This window comes from Chiloscyllium plagiosum, unplaced genomic scaffold, assembly GCF_037043375.1.
Source record: "Chiloscyllium plagiosum isolate Xiang-an unplaced genomic scaffold, Cpla_swu_hap1 HiC_scaffold_36, whole genome shotgun sequence".
Classification (NCBI taxonomy): Eukaryota; Metazoa; Chordata; class Chondrichthyes; order Orectolobiformes; family Hemiscylliidae; genus Chiloscyllium; species Chiloscyllium plagiosum.
The window spans coordinates 22921418-22928400 of NW_028270174.1; positions in this window are offsets into that span (position 1 = coordinate 22921418).

Consider the following 6983-nt stretch of genomic DNA (forward strand, 5'->3'; position numbering starts at 1 on the left):
GGTGTCAAAAACTGTGTCACCGTGCTGTCAAACTCTGAGTCACCGTGCTGTCAAACACTGAGTCACCATGCTGCCACACACTGAGTCATCGTGCTGTCAAACACTGAGCTACCATGCTGTCAAACACTGTGTCACCGTGCTGTCAAACGCTGAGTCACGGTGTTGTTAAACACTGAGTCACCGTGTTGTCAAACACTGAGTCACCGTGCTGAAAAACACTGAGTCACCGTGCTGAAAAACACTGAGTCACCGTGCTGTCAAACTCTGAGCTACCGTGCTGTCAAACGCTGTGTCACCGTGCTGTCAAACGCTGAGTCACGGTGTTGTTAAACACTGAGTCACCGTGTTGTCAAACACTGAGTCACCGTGCTGAAAAACACTGAGTCACCGTGCTGTCAAACACTGAGTCACCGTTCTGCCAAAAACTGAGTCACCGTGCTCCCAAGCAGTGAGTCACCGTGCTGTCAAACACTGAGTCACTGTGCTGAAAAACACCGATTCACCGTGCTGTCAAACACTGAGTCACCGTGCTGTCAAACTCTGAGTCACCGTGCTGTCAAACGCTGAGTCACGGTGTTGTTAATCACTGAGTCACCGTGTTGTCAAACACTGAGTCACCGTGCTGAAAAACACTGAGTCACCGTGCTGTCAAACACTGAGTCACCGTTCTGCCAAAAACTGAGTCACCGTGCTCCCAAGCAGTGAGTCACCGTGCTGTCAAACACTGAGTCACTGTGCTGAAAAACACCGATTCACCGTGCTGTCAAACACTGAGTCACCGTGCTGTCAAACACTGAGTCACCGTGCTGCCAAACACTGAGTCACTGTGCTGTCAAACACTGAGTCACCGTGCTGCCAAACACTGAGTCACTGTGCTGCCAAACACTGAGCCACTGTGCTATCAAACACTGATCACCGTGCTGCCAAACACTGAGTCACCGTGCTGTCAAACATTGTGTCACCGTGCTGCCAAACACTGAGTCACCGTGGTGTCAAACACTGAGTCACCGTGCTGTCAAACACTGAGCTAACATGCTGTCAAACACTGTGTCACCGTGCTGTCAAACACTGAGTCACGGTGCTGTCAAACACTGTGTCACCGTGCTGTCAAACACTGAGTCACCGTGCTTCAAACTCTGAGTCACCGTGGTGTCAAACACTGAGTCACCGTGCTGTCAAACACTGAGCTACCGTGCTGCCAAACACTGAGTCCCCGTGATGTCAAACACTGAGTCACCGTGCTGTCAAACACTGAGTCACCGACCTGTCAAACTCTGAGTCACCGTGCAGTCAAACACTGAGTCACCATGCTGTCAAACACTGAGTCACCGTGCTGTCAAACACTGTGTCACCGTGCTGCCAAACACTGAGTCACTGTGCTGTCAAACACTGAGTCACCGTGCTGCCAAACACTGAGTCACCGTGCTGCCAAACACTGAGTCACTGTGCTGTCAAACACTGAGTCACCGTGCTGCCAAACACTGAGTCACCGTGCTGTCAAACACTGAGTCACCGTGCGGCCAAACACTGAGTCACCGTGCTGTCAAACACTGAGTCACTGTGCTGTCAAACACTGAGTCACCGTGCTGCCAAACACTGAGCTACCATGCTGCCAAACACTGAGCTACCGTGCTGTCAAACATTGTGTCACCATGCTGCCACACACTGAGTCACCGTGCTGCCAAACACTGAGTCACCGTGCTGTCAAACACTGAGTCACCGTGCTGTCAAACACTGAGTCACTGTGCTGTCAAACACTGAGTCACCGTGCTGCCAAACACTGAGTCACGGTGCTGTCAAACACTGTGTCACCGTGCTGTCAAACACTGAGCTACCATGCTGTCAAACACTGAGTCACCGTGCTGTCAAACACTGAGTCACCGTGCTGTCAAACACTGAGTCACCGTGCTGCCAAACACTGATTCACTGTGCTGTCAAACACTGAGTCACCGTGCTGCCAAACACTGAGTCACCGTGTTGCCAAACACTGAGTCACTGTGCTGTCAAACACTGAGTCACCGTGCTGCCAAACACTGAGTCACCGTGCTGTCAAACTCTGAGTCACCGTGCTGTCAAACGCTGAGTCACCGTGTTGTTAAACACTGAGTCACCGTGTTGTCAAACACTGAGCTATCATGCTGTCAAACATTGTGTCACCGTGCTGTCAAACATTGTGTCACCGTGCTGTCAAACACTGAGTATCCGTGCTGTCAAACACTGAGTCACCGTGCTGTCAAACTCTGAGTCACCGTGCTGTCAAACACTGAGTCACCATGCTGCCACACACTGAGTCATCGTGCTGTCAAACACTGAGCTACCATGCTGTCAAACACTGTGTCACCGTGCTGTCAAACGCTGAGTCACGGTGTTGTTAAACACTGAGTCACCGTGTTGTCAAACACTGAGTCACCGTGCTGTCAAACACTGAGTCACCGTGCTGAAAAACACTGAGTCACCGTGCTGTCAAACTCTGAGTCACCGTGCTGTCAAACACTGAGTCACCGTGCTGTCAAACACTGAGTCACCATGCTGCCAAACACTGATTCACTGTGCTGTCAAACACTGAGTCACCGTGCTGCCAAACACTGAGTCACCGTGCTGAAAAACACTGAGTCACCGTTCTGCCAAAAACTGAGTCACCGTGCTCCCAAGCAGTGAGTCACCGTGCTGTCAAACACTGAGTCACTGTGCTGAAAAACACCGAGTCACCGTGCTGTCAAACACTGAGTCACCGTGCTGTCAAACACTGAGTCACCGTGCTGAAAAACACCGAGTCACCGTGCTGTCAAACACTGAGTCACCGTACTGTCAAACACTGAATGACTGTGCTGTCAAACACTGAGTCACCGTGCTGCCAAATACTGATCTAACGTGCTGCCAAACACTGAGCTACCGTGCTGTCAAACATTGCGTCACCGTGCTGCCAAACACTGAGCTACCGTGCTGCCAAACACTGGGTCACCCTGCTGTCAAACACTGAGTCACTGTGCTGTCAAACACTGAGCTACTGTGCGGTCAAACATTGTGTCACCGTGCTGCCAAACACTGAGTCACCGTGGTGTCAAACACTGAGTCACCGTGCTGTCAAACACTGTGTCACCGTGTTGTCAAACACTGAGCTACTGTGCGGTCAAACACTGAGTCACCTTGCTGCCAAACACTGAGTCACCGTGCTGCCAAACACTGAGTCCCCGTGCTGTCAAACACTGAGTCACCGTGCTGTCAAACACTGAGTCACCGTGCTGACAAACACTGAGTCACCGTGCTGCCAAACACTGAGCTACCGTGCTGCCAGACACTGAGTCACCGTGCTGTCAAACACTGAGTCACCGTGCTGTCAAACACTGAGTCACCGTGCTGACAAACACTGAGTCACCGTGCTGCCAAACACTGAGTCACGGTGCTGTCAAACACTGTGTCACCGTGCTGTCAAACACTGAGTATCCGTGCTGTCAAACACTGAGCTACCGTGCTGCCAAACACTGAGTCCCCGTGATGTCAAACACCGAGTCACCGTGCTGTCAAACACTGAGTCACCGTGCTGTCAAACACTGAATGACTGTGCTGTCAAACACTGAGTCACCGTGCTGCCAAATACTGATCTACCGTGTTGCCAAACACTGAGCTACCGTGCTGTCAAACATTGCGTCACCGTGCTGCCAAACACTGAGCTACCGTGCTGCCAAACACTGGGTCACCCTGCTGTCAAACACTGAGTCACTGTGCTGTCAAACACTGAGCTACTGTGCGGTCAAACATTGTGTCACCGTGCTGCCAAACACTGAGTCACCGTGGTGTCAAACACTGAGTCACCGTGCTGTCAAACACTGAGCTACCATGCTGTCAAACACTGTGTCACCGTGCTGTCAAACACTGAGTCACGGTGCTGTCAAACACTGAGTCACTGTGCTGTCAAACACTGAGCTACTGTGCGGTCAAACACTGTGTCACCGTGCTGTCATACACGGAGCTACCATGCTGTCAAACACTGAGTCACCGTGCTGTCAAACACTGAGTCACCGTGCTGTCAAACACTGAGTCACCATGCTGCCAAACACTGATTCACTGTGCTGTCAAACACTGAGTCACCTTGCTGCCAAACACTGAGTCACCGTGCTGCCAAACACTGAGTCACTGTGCTGTCAAACACTGAGTCACCGTGCTGCCAAACACTGAGTCACCGTGCTGTCAAACTCTGAGTCACCGTGCTGTCAAACGCTGAGTCACCGTGTTGTTAAACACTAAGTCACCGTGTTGTCAAGCACTGAGTCACCGTGCTGTCAAACACTGAGCTATCATGCTGTCAAACACTGTGTCACCGTGCTGTCAAACACTGAGTATCCGTGCTGTCAAACACTGAGTCACCGTGCTGTCAAACACTGAGCTACCGTGGTGTCAAAAACTGTGTCACCGTGCTGTCAAACTCTGAGTCACCGTGCTGTCAAACACTGAGTCACCATGCTGCCACACACTGAGTCATCGTGCTGTCAAACACTGAGCTACCATGCTGTCAAACACTGTGTCACCGTGCTGTCAAACGCTGAGTCACGGTGTTGTTAAACACTGAGTCACCGTGTTGTCAAACACTGAGTCACCGTGCTGAAAAACACTGAGTCACCGTGCTGAAAAACACTGAGTCACCGTGCTGTCAAACTCTGAGTCACCGTGTTGTCAAACACTGAGTCACCGTGCTGAAAAACACTGAGTCACCGTGCTGTCAAACACTGAGTCACCGTTCTGCCAAAAACTGAGTCACCGTGCTCCCAAGCAGTGAGTCACCGTGCTGTCAAACACTGAGTCACTGTGCTGAAAAACACTGATTCACCGTGCTGTCAAACACTGAGTCACCGTGCTGTCAAACACTGAGTCACCGTGCTGAAAAACACTGAGTCACCGTGCTGCCAAACACTGAGTCACGGTGCTGTCAAACACTGTGTCACCGTGCTGTCAAACACTGAGTATCCGTGCTGTCAAACACTGAGTCACCGTGCTGTCAAACACTGAGTCACCGTGCTGACAAACACTGAGTCACCGTGCTGCCAAACACTGAGTCACGGTGCTGAAAAACACTGAGTCACCGTTCTGCCAAACACTGAGTCACCGTGCGGCCAAACACTGAGTCACCGTGCTGTCAAACACTGAGTCACTGTGCTGTCAAACACTGAGTCACCGTGCTGCCAAACACTGAGCTACCATGCTGCCAAACACTGAGCTACCGTGCTGTCAAACATTGTGTCACCGTGCTGCCACACACTGAGTCACCGTGCTGCCAAACACTGAGTCACCGTGCTGTCAAACACTGAGTCACCGTGCTGTCAAACACTGAGCTACCATGCTGTCAAACACTGTGTCACCGTGCTGTCAAACACTGAGTCACTGTGCTGTCAAACACTGAGTCACCGTGCTGCCAAACACTGAGTCACCGTGCTGCCAAACACTGAGTCACCGTGCTGCCAAACACTGAGTCACCGTGCTGTCAAACACTGAGCTACCATGCTGTCAAACACTGAGTCACCGTGCTGTCAAACACTGAGTCACCGTGCTGTCAAACACTGAGTCACCGTGCTGCCAAACACTGATTCACTGTGCTGCCAAACACTGAGTCACCGTGCTGCCAAACACTGAGTCACCGTGCTGCCAAACACTGAGTCACCGTGCTGCCAAACACTGAGTCACTGTGCTGTCAAACACTGAGTCGCCGTGCTGCCAAACACTGAGACACCGTGCTGTCAAACACTGAGTCACCGTGCTGCCAAACACTGAGTCACCGTGCTGCCAAACACTGAGTCACCGTGCTGTCAAACACTGAGCTACCATGCTGTCAAACACTGAGTCACCGTGCTGTCAAACACTGAGTCACCGTGCTGTCAAACACTGAGTCACCGTGCTGCCAAACACTGAGTCACCGTGCTGCCAAACACTGAGTCACTGTGCTGTCAATCACTGAGTCACCGTGCTGCCAAACACTGAGTCACCGTGCTGCCAAACACTGAGTCACTGTGCTGTCAAACACTGAGTCGCCGTGCTGCCAAACACTGAGACACCGTGCTGTCAAACACTGAGTCACCGTGCTGCCAAACACTGAGTCACCGTGCTGCCAAACACTGAGCTACCATGCTGCCAAACACTGAGTCACAGTGCTGCCAAACACTGAGTCACGGTGCTGCCAAACACTGAGCTACCGTGCTGTCAAACATTGTGTCACCGTGCTGCCAAACACTGAGCTACCGTGCTGTCAAACACTGAGTCACCGTGCTGAAAAACACTGAGTCACCGTGCTGAAAAACACTGAGTCACCGTGCTGTCAAACTCTGAGTCACCGTGCTGTCAAACGCTGAGTCACGGTGTTGTTAAACACTGAGTCACCGTGTTGTCAAACACTGAGTCACGGTGCTGAAAAACACTGAGTCACCGTGCTGTCAAACACTGAGTCACCGTTCTGCCAAACACTGAGTCACCGTGCTCCCAAGCAGTGAGTCACCGTGCTGTCAAACACTGAGTCACTGTGTTGTCAAACACTGAGTCACCTTGCTGCCAAACACTGAGTCACCGTGCTCCCAAGCAGTGAGTCACCGTGCTGTCAAACACTGAGTCACTGTGCTGTCAAACACTGAGTCACGTTGCTGCCAAACACTGAGTCACTGTGCTGTCAAACACTGAGTCACCGTGCTGCCAAACACTGAGTCACCGTGCTGCCAAACACTGAGTCACTGTGCTGTCAAACACTGAGTCACCGTGCTGCCAAACACTGAGACACCGTGCTGTCAAATACTGAGTCACCGTGCTGCCAAACACTGAGTCACCGTGCTGTCAAACACTGAGTCACCGTGCTGTCAAACACTGAGTCACCGTGCTGTCAAACACTGAGTCACCATGCTGTCAAACACTGAGCTACCATGCTGCCAAACACTGAGCTACCGTTCTGTCAAACATTGTGTCACCGTGCTGCCAAACACTGGGTCACCGTGCTGTCAAACACTGAG